The 15527-nt window shown below is 43.6% G+C and overlaps 1 protein-coding gene and 1 pseudogene across 1 annotated transcript in view; one reads left to right on the forward strand and one right to left on the reverse strand.

Annotated features, from left to right (window-relative positions):
• Positions 1–5832, reverse strand: part of LOC141229040 (uncharacterized) — a 69094-nt pseudogene extending 63262 nt beyond the window's left edge.
• LOC141229036 (oocyte zinc finger protein XlCOF29-like) overlaps positions 1–15527 on the forward strand; it is a 242596-nt gene that overhangs the window by 109231 nt on the left and 117838 nt on the right. The window lies entirely within an intron of this gene.

Here is a 15527-nt window from a genome sequence, read left to right on the forward strand (position 1 = left end):
GATCACACACGTACCATGCCTGGCTCATGTGCTTAACCTCGTGGTTCAGCGGTTTCTTAAATCGTACCCCTAGTTGCCAGATCTGCTCGTCAAAGTACGCCTCCTGTCAGCTCATTTTCGGAAGTTGGCTACAGCTTCCCTGTGTTGCAGCAGCGTTTGGTGTGTGATGTCCCCACACGTTGGAACTCCATCCTCCACATGTTGCAAAGGATTTGTGAGCACAACAGAGCAGTTGTGGAGTACCAGCCACAACAAGGCCTTCGATTTTCAGGTCAGACTCCACACATAAGACCTCAGGAGTGGACCTGGATGTCTGACATATGTACCATCCTGACAAACTTTGAGGAGTCCACCAAGATGGTAAGTGGGGATGACACCATCATTAGCGTCAGCATCCCACTTGTCTGTCTTTTGCAACGCTCTCTGCAGAGAATTAAAGAGGAGGCATTGCAGCCAGAGTATGATGAGATGGATCAAGAAGCCGTAGCCGTCGATTACACACAGCCCAGCCTCATCTCATCCCAACGTGCATTGGGGGACAATGAGGGAGAGGAGGAGGAGGAGGAAGAGGAGGAAGAACAGGAGCCAACTGTCATACCGTCGGTTCAGGGTGGGTGGCCTGAGGACAGGGGGGAGGAGGAGGAGAGCATGGTCAGTCGTCATCTTGGTGAGGACACGGGAGTCTTGCCTGTTAGCAGTCTGGCACGCATGGCTGACTTTATGTTACGCTGCCTTAACCGTGACCCTCGCGTTGTCAAAATGTTGGGTGACAGTCATTACAGGTTGGTGACACTTGTAGACCCCCACTACAAGGAGAACTTTCACTCTCTTATTCCTGAGGTGGAGAGGTCTACAAAAATGGGGCAGTACCAGAAGGCCCTTGCTGCAGAACTATTAAAAAAAATTCCCATCTGAACACGCTAGCGGCAGAGGTCACAGTTCGTTGCCCAACCAAGGTGTACAGGCGAGAGAGACGCAACTCCAATCCAGCAGAGGCAGGGGAACACTGTCAACGTTCTGGAACAGTTTTCTGAGACCTGTCCAGCTTACAGGCCCTGAGGCGCAGGGGGACTCTGACAAGGAGTGGAAAGTTTCAAAAGATGGTGAGGGAGTACCTTGCCGACCGCACCAGCATCCTCCGTGATTCCTCTGTGCCTTTTAATTATTGGGTATCCAAGCTGGACACTTGGAATGAACTCGCTCTGTATGCCTTGGAGGTCCTGGCCTGCCCTGCCGCTAGCGTGTTATAGGAGAGTGTTTTAAGTGCCGCTGGGGGAATTATAACTGATAAGTGCACTTGCCTGTCAACTAACAATGCTGAAAAGCTGACCCTTATCAAAATGAACAAGGGCTGGATTGGGCCAGACTTCTCATCACCACCAAATGACAGCAGAGTAACAAAGTCAAATCCACTGTGTTATTTCGGGAGGTGTATTCCCATGCACCGCTTCACACCCACACATGGGTATATGCTTCCTCATTTCGGCTGTTTTTTGATCTTCTCCTTATCCTCAGCCTCCACCACCACTGTACCACCAGAGTGACCGTGGTGCGTGTTGCCAGCATTGCAAGTTCATCCGTCCTAATTTTTGTCAGCTTTTGCTTGGAAGGCATAGGCAAAGACTATGGGAGACCCACTCCCCAATAATGGGAATAATCTTTTTCATATGCTGTACTGCATGGCTCTTGTTTGCCAGCATTGCAAGTTCCTCCGTCCTAATTTTTGGCAGCTTTTGCTTGGAAGGCATAGGCAAAGACTATGGGAGACCCACTCCCCAATAATGGGAATGTTTTTAATATGCTGTACTGCATGGCTCTTGTTTGCCAGCATTGAAAGTTCCTCCGTCCTAATTTTTGGCAGCTTTTGCTTGGAAGGCATAGGCAAAAACTATGGGAGACCCACTCCCCAATAATGGGAATAATGTTTTTAATATGCTGTACTGCATGGCTCTTGTAAGGGGGCATTGCAAGTTCCTCCGTCCTAATTTTTGGCAGCTTTTGCTTGGAAGGCATAGGCAAAGACTATGGGAGACCCACTACCCAATAATGGTAATATTTTTCATATGCTGTACTGCATGGCACTTGTAAGGGGCATTAAAACCGTCTTGTTAAGCTACTGTGACATCCACGTCTCTTCCAAGGGGCATTGATGTTGTCTTTTTATTCCACTGCGACGTCCACCACTCTTCCAAGGGGCATTAAAACCGTACTGTTAAGCTACTGCGACCTCCACCACTTTTCCAAGGGGCATTAAAACCGTCCTGTTAAGCTACTGCGACCTCCACGTCTCTTCCGAGGGGAATTAAAAGCATCTTGTTAAGCTACTGTGATCTCCACAGCTCTTCCAAGGGGCATTGATATTGTCTTTTTATTCCTCTGCGACCTCCACCACTCTCCCAAGGGGCATTAAAACCGTCTTGTTAAACCACTCTGAACTCCATAGCTCTTGAAAGGGCATTAAAACCGTCTTGTTAAACCACTCTGAACTCCACAGCTCTTCCAAGAGGCATTGAAATGTTGTTTTTAATTACCTCTAATCTCCACGACTCTTCCAACGGGCATTGCATTTCCTCCTAATTTTAGTCAGCTTTTGCTTTTCAATGCATAGGCGAAAACTAAGGGAGACCCACTCCCCAATAATGGGTAGAAGGTTTTTAGTACGCTGTAATCCACGTCTGTTTCAAGGGGCATTGAAGTTCCTCATAATTTTTGGAAATCCTTCCATTCACTGCTTAGGACAACAGTGTACAGGAGACCCAGTTGCTATAAATGGAAGAAACGGTTTAGTTAAAGCCCTCTAACCTCCATGTTACTTCCAAGGGGCATTGGAGTGTCTCAAAATATTTGGTAGGCATTGCACTCACTGTATGGGCTATAACTGTGTAGCCGAACCGCTCCTTTTTGTACAGAAACATATCCTATAAGACATGTGTGGTTGACTGGCCTGATATTGATGTGAATGGTCCCTGTTCCTCCTGCTCTTTCTCCTTTGCCACCACCTCATCCATCATTCATCACCTGAAGCTTTGTTTTAATGGGAGTCATAGAATTGGGATAGTAGCAGGAAAACATCCAGCAATCCTCGGAGGAGGTAGGATATGCACCAAAATGCTGACCACCTCAGGCCTAGCCGCTACTACATACATGCGCTTGCATTCCAAGGAACAGAAAGCTAAGGAGATGGATGGCCTCATGATCATGAATGATTTACTCGTGGCGTAGGAGGCCGACCACTGCTGCTGTCTACCTTCTGAACTTTGTGTTGAAGCCTGATTGACCCAGGACCCGCAATCCTCTATATCTGGAGGACGTGTTGCATCCCAGTGTCCAACTGTGTCCTGGCTTCCACAATATTAACCCAGTGTGAAGGCTTCAGTGAGTTGGACCATCCCTGGCCACATTCACTTGTCCACGTGTTTGGGGTTAGGCTGTCCTTCCCACTAAATGCACTTTGGAGGGCACAGGTAATGTTTTGGCATGCGCGCTTGTGTATAAGGAGCACCAGGACAAATAGGGGTGGCTGGGGACCGTTTATGGACACACGGCCGCCCCCAGGGGGTGGGGGACCGTGTGTGGGCACCCGGCCGCGGGGCGGCGGGGGACCGAGTATGGACACCCGGCTGCGGGGCGGCTGGGGACCGAGTATGGACACATACGGCTGCGGGGCGGCTGGGGACAGAGTATGGACGCCCGGCCACCCCCTGGCGGCTGGGGACCAAGCGTGGACACCCGGCCGCAGGGCGGCTGGGGACTGAGTATGGATACCAGGCCGCCGACGCAGCCGTGACGTGGTGGCCAGATTCCACCTCCACATGCCTAAAAGGCCCAATTTGAAGTGCAAGCAAGCAAGCAGTATGGTATTGCAGCCTGGGGCTGGGTGGGTGGCAGGCTGCATACTTGTGCTTGCATTGCAAGGAATGGGGGAGGTACAATGGAACACTACCCTGGGACAAGGACTTGCACGGGGATAGTTGCAAGTCTGCATCTTCTGATGCGGCAAGGATCACTTCTGATGGGCACACTTTTAGGCAGTGACCTGGGTGTCAGAGATGCCTCCAGGGGTCTTCCCCATGCTGTTCCCATGTCTTTTCAGCACTGTATGCATGTGTCACACAGCACATGGCCAGATAAGGTTGTAAAATGTTAAAATGACATTTCCCGGTGAATGCATTTGTCATGGTTGAAAGCAATACAAAAGTGCAAAAATGCATAAAAAATGCTACTTGTGAACATAGCCCAAGGTGTGGAGGAATATTTTTGGTTTTGGTTATTTATTTTACCTTATACACAAGTCTTTACCCTGGAAAGGAAGTTCCTTAACATATTTCACAGGAAAACCGTTTCAGTTTCGTTTTTGAACGTTTTATTGTGAGCCCGTAAAAGTGGCTTAATACCTCTGACCACGTTGTTGACACCACTGACCTGGGGGTCAGAAATGCTTCCTGGGGCGATCCCCATGCTGTCCCCATGTCATTTGAGCACTGTCACTATCGTTTTGGGCACTTTTTAGGTTTTCTACAGACTGCCGCGGGTGCCGCCGCAAAAATGCTCGGGTCTCCCATAGACTAACATTCGGCTCGTTGCTCAGGTTGAGCACCCGAGTATCACGGTGAGCTCTGCCTGAGCTTCGAGCACCCGAGCATTTTAGTGATCGCTCAACACTAGTTACTACTCACCTGGGAGGTTATCTGTAGAAATCATCTCTTTACACCACTCATCACCCCTCACATATGTCTCTGTAGTATTAATATGGGTCAGATCTTCACCCTGAAACAAATTTTGTAAAAGTCACAGACAGTTAGAGAAGTCACATCTATGATCAGCTCTAATCCTGTCATCTCTACCGTTCTCATTACACAAGTATAAAACATATAATACTGGTGGATAAAACAAGACTGAACACAAGACCTACACATCATAGGGGAGATCTCATGACACCTTCTCTCCATCTACCTGATGATCCTGAGGAACATTGGGATCTTCTTGTTTACAGTCCTGTGGAAGAAGAGGATGGGGACATCTCTCTGGTGTTGTCCTCTTACTGGATAGATCTGGAGGAAACACATACAGGGACTGAATTCATTCTTTACATCCAGATAATTATAGGCCGTGTGTATTTAGTCCTGTCTATTACCTGGTGATGTGAGGGGTTGGGGAACCTCCATCATGGCGTCCTTGTACAGATCTTTGTGTCCTTCTAAATATTCCCACTCCTCCATGGAGAAATAGACAGCGACATCCTGACACCTTATAGGAACCTGACACATACAATGATACAGTCATTCCCCCGATCCCTTCATAGTGTTACTGTATAATGTCCCAGCATTCCCAGCAGTGTCACCTCTCCAGTCAGCAGCTCAATCATCTTGTAGGTGAGTTCTAGGATCTTCTGGCGATTGATGTTCTCATGCATCATGGGGTGAGGTGGAGGCCCTGTGATTGAGCTCAGGGGTCTTCCCCATCCCTCAGACACAGGGTCCTGACAGCGCTCACTAGAGGTCTTCTTCACTACTGTGTAATCCTGGTTATGGAGAGACACATTAATAAATCTCCCTCCAGACATTTCCAGAGTCCTCACCTCTCCAGTTCTGTCCATCTGTTATTCCCATAGATAAGAATGATGTAATGTGACGTCATCAGAATCTCTCACCTCTCCAGTAAGCCGGAAGAGGATCTCTAGGGTGAGATTTAATATCCTCTCTGCCATCTTGTCTCTGTCCATTTTCATCTTTGATGGGTCAATAAGGAAAATTCTCTTATATAGAAGATCTTCACTGAGAGGATCCGATATTGTAGAGACCTGAACGAGAAGACAATGAACCTATGTAACATCATAAAAATCCTGTGTAATAATACAAGTACTGGAGATAATCAGGGAAAACATGAGGAGATTTATTATTTTACAGTATTTAGTTTTCTTCTTTACATCTAGTAATAAAACCTATATACACTGTTCAAAAAAAATAAAGGGAACACTCAAATAACACATCCTAGATCTGAATGAATGAAATATTTTTATTGAATACTTTGTTCTGTACAAAGTTGAATGTGCTGACAGCAAAATCACACAAAAATCATCAATGGAAATCAAATTTATTACACAATGGAGGCCTGGATTTGGAGTCACCACCAAAATTAAAGAGGAAAAACACACTACAGGCTGATCCAACTTTGATGTAATGTCCTTAAAACAAGTCAAAATGAGGCTCAGTATTGTGTGTGGCCTCCACGTGCCTGTATGAAATCCCTACAACGCCTGGGCATGCTCCTGATGAGGTTGTGGATGGTCTCCTGTGGGATCTCCTCTCAGACCTGGACTAAAGCATCCGCCAACTTCTGGACAGTCTGTGGTGCAACTTGACCTTGGTGGATGGAGCGAGACATGATGTCCCAGATGTGTTCAATCAGATTCAGGTCTGATATACAGTACAGACCAAACGTTTGGACACACCTTCTCATTTAATGATTTTTCTGTATTTTCATGACTTTGAAAATTGTACATTCACACTCAAGGCATCAAAACTATGAATTAACACATGTGGAATTATATACTTAACAAAAAAGTGTGAAACAACTGAAAATATGTCTTATATTCTTGCTTCTTCAAAGTAGCCACCTTTTGCTTTGATGATTGCTTTGCACACTCTTGGCATTCTTTTGATGAGCTTCAAGAGGTAGTCACCGGAAATGGTCTTCCAACAATCTTGAAGGAGTTCCCAGAGATGCTTAGCACTTGTTGGCCCCTTTGCTTTTACTCTGCGGTCCAGTTCACCCCAAACCATCTCGATTGGGTTCAGCTCTGTTGACTGTGGAGGCCAGGTCATCTGGTCATCTTACAACTCCGGTGTAAGCGTTTAGCGCAGAATAAACGTGAGCCGCTCCATACTGCGTTGTTTTGGGAAGCAGAATGAACAAATTAGCAGCAGATGAAGAATTGTTTTTATTTATTTTTTACGCCATTCCTCGTGCGGTATAAGTGATTAGACAACTTTATTCTTTGGGTCAGTGCGATTACAGTGATACCAGATTTATATAGTTTTTTTATGATTGACAGCAGTCATACACTAAAAGACGCTTTGTTTTGCAAAATCTAGTTTTTGCATCGCCACATTTTGAGAGCTATAATTTTTCCATATTGTGGCCGACAGAGTCATGTGACAGCTTGTTTTTTGCGGGACGAGTTGACGTTATTATTGGTACCAATTTTGGGTATGTGACATTTTTTGATCGCTTTCTATTCTGGTTTTTGGGAGGTAGAATGAACAAAAACTAGCAATTCAGGATTTGTTTTCTGAGTTTTTTTTTAATATCGTTCTGCAAGTGTTAAAATTGATAAGGCAGTTTTATTCTTCGGGTCAGTACGTTTACAGCGATACCACACATAGTTTTTTTATGTTTTGGCGCTTTTACACAATAAAAACTATTTTATAGATAAAAGAATTGTTTTTGCATCGCTTTGTTCTGAGAGCTATAACTGTTTTATATTTTGGCTGATGGAGCTGTATGGCGGCTTTTTTTTTTGCAGGACAAGATGACGTTTTTAGCGGTACCATTTTTATTTCCATTTAGCTTTTTGATCGAATTGTATTCCACTTTTTGTTTGACGGTATGATGAAAAAGCATAGCTTTTTGCTCAGTTTTTTTATTTTTTACGGTGTTTACAGAAGGGGTTAATTAGTGTGACAGTTTTATAGATCGGGTTGTTCCGGACACGGCGATACCAAATATATGTACTTTTTTTTATTTGTATAAATATATTGATTTATTGGTTTATTTATTTATTTTATTTTGTGATTTTTTTTAACAGTTTGAAAACATTTTTATACTTTTTTTTTTTTTTACATTTTTACTTAGTCCCTGTATGGAACTTCAATTTTTATTTTTCTGATCACTGGTCTCATGCAATGCAATAGACATGTATTGCATTGCATCAGAGCAGACAGTTTTACACAGTCAGATCTCCTGCTAGACTCAGCTGCTGGCTGATTCTAGCAGGATACCGTGCATGGCAGACCGGCAAGTCATAATATGACCTCCTGCTGCCAAGACAACACCAGGTCCTATCACGGGGGCCGTCGGAAAGGCGAGTGGACGACCCCCTCTCCTCTTACTATCTCCTAAATGCCGCGATCGCTATGGATCGTGGCATCTAGAACAGGGTTCCCCAACTCCAGTCCTCAAGGCCCACCAACAGGTCATGTTTTCAGGATTTCCTTAGTATTGCACAGGTGATGTAACTATTGCCTGTGCTGATGATGGAATTATCACCTGTGCAATACTAAGGAAATCCTGAAAACATGACCTGTTGGTGGGCCTTGAGGACTGGAGTTGGGGAACCCTGATCTAGAAGATAGCAAAGGGTTAACATCATTGGGACCTGATCCAATCAGGTCCTGATGATGTTACCTGTCAGAGCTGTTGCCCTGCACCGCAACCGCAGCACTTGCAGGACCCTGGGGTTCCTGAGCGCTGCGAGGCCGCCGACTGTTCATAAACGTCGGCGCTGCACAGAGACCAGCCAGCACCGACGTTTATGTACAGTGTGTGAGGTAGTGATGGGGATCGTATACAAGGGACGGCATATATATATGTGTATAGAGACCTATTAAAACTATTGAAGTGCATTGCAGTCACAGACACTCCTGCGGCTGCAATGCAGGAATGAAGGTGAGCATTGACCTGGTCAGGCTATCTGGCTAAGGCAGATTCATTTCTTGGAGGAGGCTACAGGAAGGCAGTGGGGTGGCCTCCTCACTCCAACCCGAGTTTTCCAGTGGCTCTTGCCATGGTTCCTTTAAAAACCCTGCATTAAGGATTAGTGTTGTTCAGTGTTGGGACCAGCTAGGAGGATAGCAGGAAATCTCGGCGGGCCTGTGTGTAGCTGAACCTACGCCTGGGAAGGTTCTGCACCCGTCAGGCTCTGAGCAGCCCGGAGCGGCCGTTGCCCATGGCAACCGTTATTTATGAATTTATGTTAGCCCGGCTGCGAACCGGAGGACTTTCTGTTTTACCCGTGAGTGCTGAATAAAAGCTGCCTATGTTGGACTTGCTTGGGTCACTGCCTCAGTTACTGCACGGTGTGAACAATGCCGCCTTACAAGTGGGAGGTCGGGAAGCAGTTAATGGAAGCAGAGATGTATGATTTACAAATGCTGTCAGATAATACAACATATAAAAAAGTCCTAAATAATCCCTTATCAAAGCTAGTTATAGATACCCATTCTATTATTCAAGCGGGTTTTGCTCTAGAGGTTATAACTGAATAAGAAAGAGATTATTTAATTGTGGAGCAACCAATGTTGCCAGGTTTATATGGTCTGCCAAAAATACATAAAAATATAATTCCTCCCCCGATGAGTCTCATAGTATCGGGTATAAACTCAGTTACTGAATTAATAGGGGATTGGAAGGATCATTTGTTGCAGCCATTAGTTCAAAGAACTGCAGGATTTTTAAAGGACTCCAGGGATGTCTTAAATCAGGTATCTAAAATGGAATGGCAGCCTAACTACACGTGGCTTAGCTGCGATGTAGTGTCATTGTATACTTGCATTCCCTATAATATTGTTATCCAAACGCTAAAGTATCATCTAATTAAATTCAGCGCTTATTCTTCTGATCTATGTGAATATATTGTCTTGTTGGTGCAATTTTTAATAACTAATAATTTTTTGATGTACAAGCAGGTTTTTTTCCTTCAGTGCAAGGGGGTCTCCATGGGAGCTAAATACTCCCCGTCGCTCATAAAACTTAATAATGTCCTTCGGGGAGCATAAATGTTTGTATACTTCTGCGAATCCTTATGTGAATTGTCTGTTCTGGTATGTCAGATACATCGATGATTTGATCTTCATATGGAGGGGCAATATATCTGCCATACTGGAATTTGTACAGTATCTTAATGATTTTAATTTGTCATTCACATACAATACTCACCCCACTGTAATTCCATTCTTGGACCTCAGACTGGAGGGGGGAAATGGAAGTATAGCTACTTCAACATTTTCTAAACCCCGCTCAGGAAATACGATACTGCATGCTGCAAGCCGTCAACCGTGTCACACCATTAAAGCCATCCCAGTGGGAGAGTATACCAGGATAAAGCGTAACTGCAGTAAAGCTGACAACTAGAAAGTGAAATCACTACTTGTGGGATAAACTAATTAGGAGAGGTTACCCACCCTGGACTCTGGACAGAGCTTCAAGGATCGTAGCTACAAGAGACAGAGAAAAACTAACTGATGTTTCTGAGTAAAACTGATGAAAAAAAGATAATGAAATCAGATTAAAAAAATAATAAATATTTGCCCATATTGCATGATGACAGTGTCATATCTGAGATTCTGAAGTCAGGGTGTTCAATTGTGGCAAAGAGAAATTTTATCCCCAAAGAGATCTAATACTGTGAGACAAAGACATGCATGGCTAAATTACAAAAGATTTTTTAAATGTGGACAGAATGGCTGTGGCATGAGTAATTTAGTTCAGGTCTCAAAAAATTTCTCCAATAAGGAGAATACGCATCAGTTTAACGTTCACAGCTGCATAAATATTGCAACAGTAATCATGTTGTATATATAACTGAATGCAAAGCGTGCAGTAAATTGTACGTGGGGTGTACTGTAAGAAAATTGAAAAAACGCAGAGCAGAACATATAGCTGATATATTCAATGTGAATGAATCTAATAGAAATGTTTCTTATGCTTCCAGACACTTTATTCAGATCCATAGCAAAGATATCTCTCAGCTTTATGTATGGTATTGAAAAACTCTTTCCCAATCCCAGAGGAGGTGATTTGAAGAACGCCTACTAGATAGTGCGGCATATTGGATGTTCCACCTAAATACATGCCATCCAAATGGACTAAACATGCGAAGAGAAAGAATGTTCCATTATTAAAGGATAATTTACTCTGTCCTAAAAACATTGTATTGAAAGAGTTTTTTAATATACGTTGTATGTTTTTTGTATAAATAATCATATATGTAAATTGCCTCGGATCATGTGACATTTTTTTTAATAATTCTGTATGTAAATTGTTCCGGGTCATGTGATATTTTTATGAAATGTTATTGGTGATTATCTGTATAAAAAGATGGTGAGCACATTTGTATGTAGCTTTAAAAAAAGAACCCAGATTGGAGAGTATAAATATCTCGGGATGTGGCTGGTCTATCACTGAGATCGTCGTGGGACCCTCGCTATATGGACTGTGGCAGACAGGGGAGATTGAGGTTGGTTTATTATTTTACCTTTATTGCAGGTGATGATGGGCTTCGAGAATTATCTGTAAAGAGAGTATATGGTGTTTTTTTATTTTTTACAGGGGACGAGAACATCGGGGTCAAGGTGCAGGTAAGTGATAGGTGAGTATATGTGTTTAGAATTTTTATTTAAATAATTTTAACTTTTTTTAATTTTACTTTCACTTTCACAGCGCAAGCGCGCTGATGAGATGTTACTTTTCCTATCAGCGGCGCTCGTCTACAATGACAGAAGGCGCCGGATGATGGGGGTAGTAGCTGATCGGGAGCAGGAACATTTTTTTAATGTTACGGGTTTATTCGCCGAACCCGAACATCAAAACAATCGCTCATCTCTAGTAATTAATAATCTATCAATCTTGTCATATCAATTTCATATCGAAATATAGCACAAGAGTACTTTATAGGTGGCATCTTTGTTGTATCGTTTATTTATTATTTTTAATGATATGCTCAATTGATATCTATTTGATGCACTAGTCACTTTAGAAATTTTCATAAATAATCTCCTTTATTATTTGATATAGTATAATTCTGATTATCAACTCTACCAAACTTGATGGCATAATAATGAACCTTTGATCATTTAGATAATCGTATATAATTTGTGGAATTGGGTGCAATTTCGTAGTCATCTCCAACCTGATGCAAAACAAACTTGTCTTGCACGATATGTATGTACAATTCTAATATGATCAATAAAAATATGTAAAAAAATATATATACATACACAGTACAGACCAAAAGTTTGGACACACCTTCTCATTTAAAGATTTTTCTGTATTTTCAGGACTATGAAAATTGTACATTCACACTGAAGGCAACAAAACTATGAAATAACACATGTGGAATTATATACTTAACAAAAAGGTGTGAAACAACTGAAAATATGTCTTATATTCTAGGTTCTTCAAAGTAGCCACCTTTTGCTTTGATGACAGCTTTGCACACTCTTGGCATTCTCTTGATGAGCTTCAAGAGGTAGTCATCGGAAATGGTTTTCGCTTCACAGGTGTGCCCTGTAAGGTTTAGAAAGTGGGATTTCCTGCCTTATAAATAGGGTTGGGAACATCAGTTGTGTTGTGCAGAAGTCTGGTGAATACACAGCTGATAGTCCTACTGAATAGACTGTTAGAATTTGTATTATAGCAAGAAGAAAGCAGCTAAGTAAAGAAAAACGAGTGGCCATCATTACTTTAAAAAATGAAGGTCAGTCGGTGCGAAAAATTGGGCAAACTTTGAAAGTGTCCCCAAGTGCAGTAAAAAAAACATCAAGCACTACAAAGAAACTGGCTCACATGAGGACCGCCCCAGGAAAGAAAGACCAAGAGTCACCTCTGCTTCTGAGGATAAGTTTATCAGAGTCACCAGCCTCAGAAATCGCATGTTAACAGCAGCTCAGATTAGAGACCAGGTCAATGTCACACAGAGTTCTAGCAGCAGACACATCTCTTCAACAACTGTTAAGAGGAGACTTTGTGCAGCAGGCCTTCATGGTAAAATAGCTGCTAGGAAACCACGGCTAAGGACAGGCAACAAGCAGAAGAGACTTGTTTGGGCTAAAGAACACAAGGAATGGACATTAGACCAGTGGAAATCTGTGCTTTGGTCTGATGAGTCCAAATTTGAGATCTTTGGTTTCAACCACCGTGTCTTTGTGCGACGCAGAAAAGGTGAACGGATGGACTCTACATGCCGGGTTCCCACCGTGAATCATGGAGGAGGAGGTGTGGGGGTGCTTTGCTTGTGACCGTGTTGGGGATTTATTCAAAATTGAAGGCATACTGAACCAGCATGGCTACCACAGCATCTTGCAGCAGCATGCTATTCCATCCGGTTTGCGTTTAGTTGGACTATCATTTATTTTTCAACAGGAAAATGACCCCAAACACACCTCCAGGCTGTGTAAGGGCTATTTGACCAAGAAGGAGAGTGATGGGGTGCTATGCCAGATGACCTGGCCTCCACAGTCACCAGACCTGAACCCGATCGAGATGGTTTGGGGTGAGCTGGACCGCAGAGTGAAGGCAAAAGGGCCAACAAGTGCCAAGCATCTCTGGGAACTCCTTCAAGATTGTTGGAAGACCATTTCCGGTGACTACCTCTTGAAGCTCATCAAGAGAATGCCAAGAGTGTGCAAAGCAGGTATCAAAGCAAAAGGTGGCTACATTGAAGAACCTAGAATATAAGACATATTTTCAGTTGTTTCACACTTTTTTGTTAAGTATATAATTCCAAATGTGTTAATTCATAGTTTTGATGCCTTCAGTGTGAATGTACAATTTTCATAGTCATGAAAATACAGAAAAATCTTTAATTGAGAAGGTGTGTCCAAACTTTTGGTCGGTACTGTACCAGCGCCTGGGAATCAGCGGTGAGCGGTGTCCTGTCACTCACTGAGCTCAGCGCTGGAGCGAGTCATTCTCCTCTGCTCCTCAACGTGTGTGGTCGCTTTAAGCCACCGCAGATGCACAATTGTCAGTCAGATGGATTACAGTGTGGGACAGTATAAGTATTTTTATGTTATTCTTATTTTTACACTTACAGAAGACGGCGAGGGTTGAATACAGCTGTTAACATTGTAACCTGCTGGCGCTTACCGTAGCATAAGCAGGGTATAATGGTGACAGATGCCTTCAGCACCCGACGCCTGGGAACTGTGAAAACAGTACCACTGATTCCCAGGTGCTGGTACGTGTCACACTGATGACACACGGATGTCACGTCAGCTTGTTTTGCCCACGGACACACGGTCCACGAAAACACACTGACCTGTGCAGACCCATTCATTTTAATGGGTCTACGTGTGCAAGTGTCTCCGGGAAGTGTAGAAACTGTCACCACACGTGCCGGAGACACTGAAGAGTGAAAGAGGCCAAACAGTGAGCCGACTATTAAGGAAAATGAATATTCACTGCTCTCCACTCTCATGGGTGTGGGGAGCAGTGAATATTAATTTTCTTTAACAGCAGGCACAGTGTTAGCGGAAGCTGGCGGCTCCTGCCTCCTGTGACCCCCTCCCCCGCCCATGGTGCTCTCCCCCATCCCACCATCCACACCCGGACTATAAAACACACCCTTTACTTTCCTCCAAAACATTGGAGAAAAAAAGTGCGTCTTATAGTCTGAAAAATACAGTATATCAAAAAATACACTGATATCCTATTTAATGTATGTCTCAAGGTATATATGTATATAAAGGAAAGGGTATGATACTCATCAGAGAATGTTTCAATAATCGGCCTTGATGCATTTCCCCAACAGCTTCATCAGGAGGCTTGATACAGGGATGATAATTGATGATGTTCAGCATAGTGTGCCTAATAGTCAGGTGTCCATGTATAAATATCCCACATCATCCAAAACCCCTCCCAGACTAGGAGACCCATTCCCTTTCCTAGAGGTGAATTGTCATAGGATATGTCATTGCATATTCACACTGCATTTTGGGGTAAGTGAAGAGTCTCCGCGAGCTCAAAGAACACTGGATTTTGGCTGTTGGAGCTGAAAAGAGGACATCGGTAAACCAGGGGAGGAGTCCTGAGGAGATAATTTGCATATTCACACTGCATTTTGGGGTAAGTGAAGAGTCTCCACGAGCTCAAAGAACACTGGATTTTGGCTGTTGGAGCTGAAAAGAGGACATCGGTAAACTTTTTTTAAAGCTTTTTTCACTGTTTTCAGAACATTAACAGTAAGAACATGGAAGAGTCCAGGAGCCATTTGGTGAGCTGCATATCCTGCTACATGTTCACAGACTTGCCAGTGGAAAAGCCAAACTTCACATGCCAGAAATGCAAGCTTGTGTCCCTGTTGGAGGAAAAGTTGCGAAATCTAGAAGAGAGGTTAACTACCTTGAAAATCATTAAGGAAGGTGAAGAGTTCTTAGACAGAGCAGAATTATCTCTTCATGATTCAGAAAGAGAAGAAATTCGAACTGCACCTGACGAAACAGAGGAATGGAAGCATGTGACCCAGAGAAGCAGGAGGATCGAGAGGCAGTCAGCACCCATACTGCTCAGGAACCAGTACCAGGCTCTCACGCAGGAGAACCATGAAGAAATACAGCAAAATAAGACTTTGCCAGCAATGAATAACCTTGTAAGCCCTCAGAATCCTCCTGGATGGAGAAAGAAGAATGTTGTGAAGAAAAAACGGAGAGTGGTGGTCATGGGGGATTCCCTGTTAAGAGGAACAGAGGCCGCTATCTGCAGACCAGACATAACCTCAAGAGAAATGTGCTGTCTTCCAGGAGCAAAAA

This window comes from Phyllobates terribilis, unplaced genomic scaffold (genome assembly GCF_046119375.1).
Source record: "Phyllobates terribilis strain yellow unplaced genomic scaffold, ASM4611937v1 Scaffold_453__1_contigs__length_1468511, whole genome shotgun sequence".
Taxonomy (NCBI): Eukaryota; Metazoa; Chordata; class Amphibia; order Anura; family Dendrobatidae; genus Phyllobates; species Phyllobates terribilis.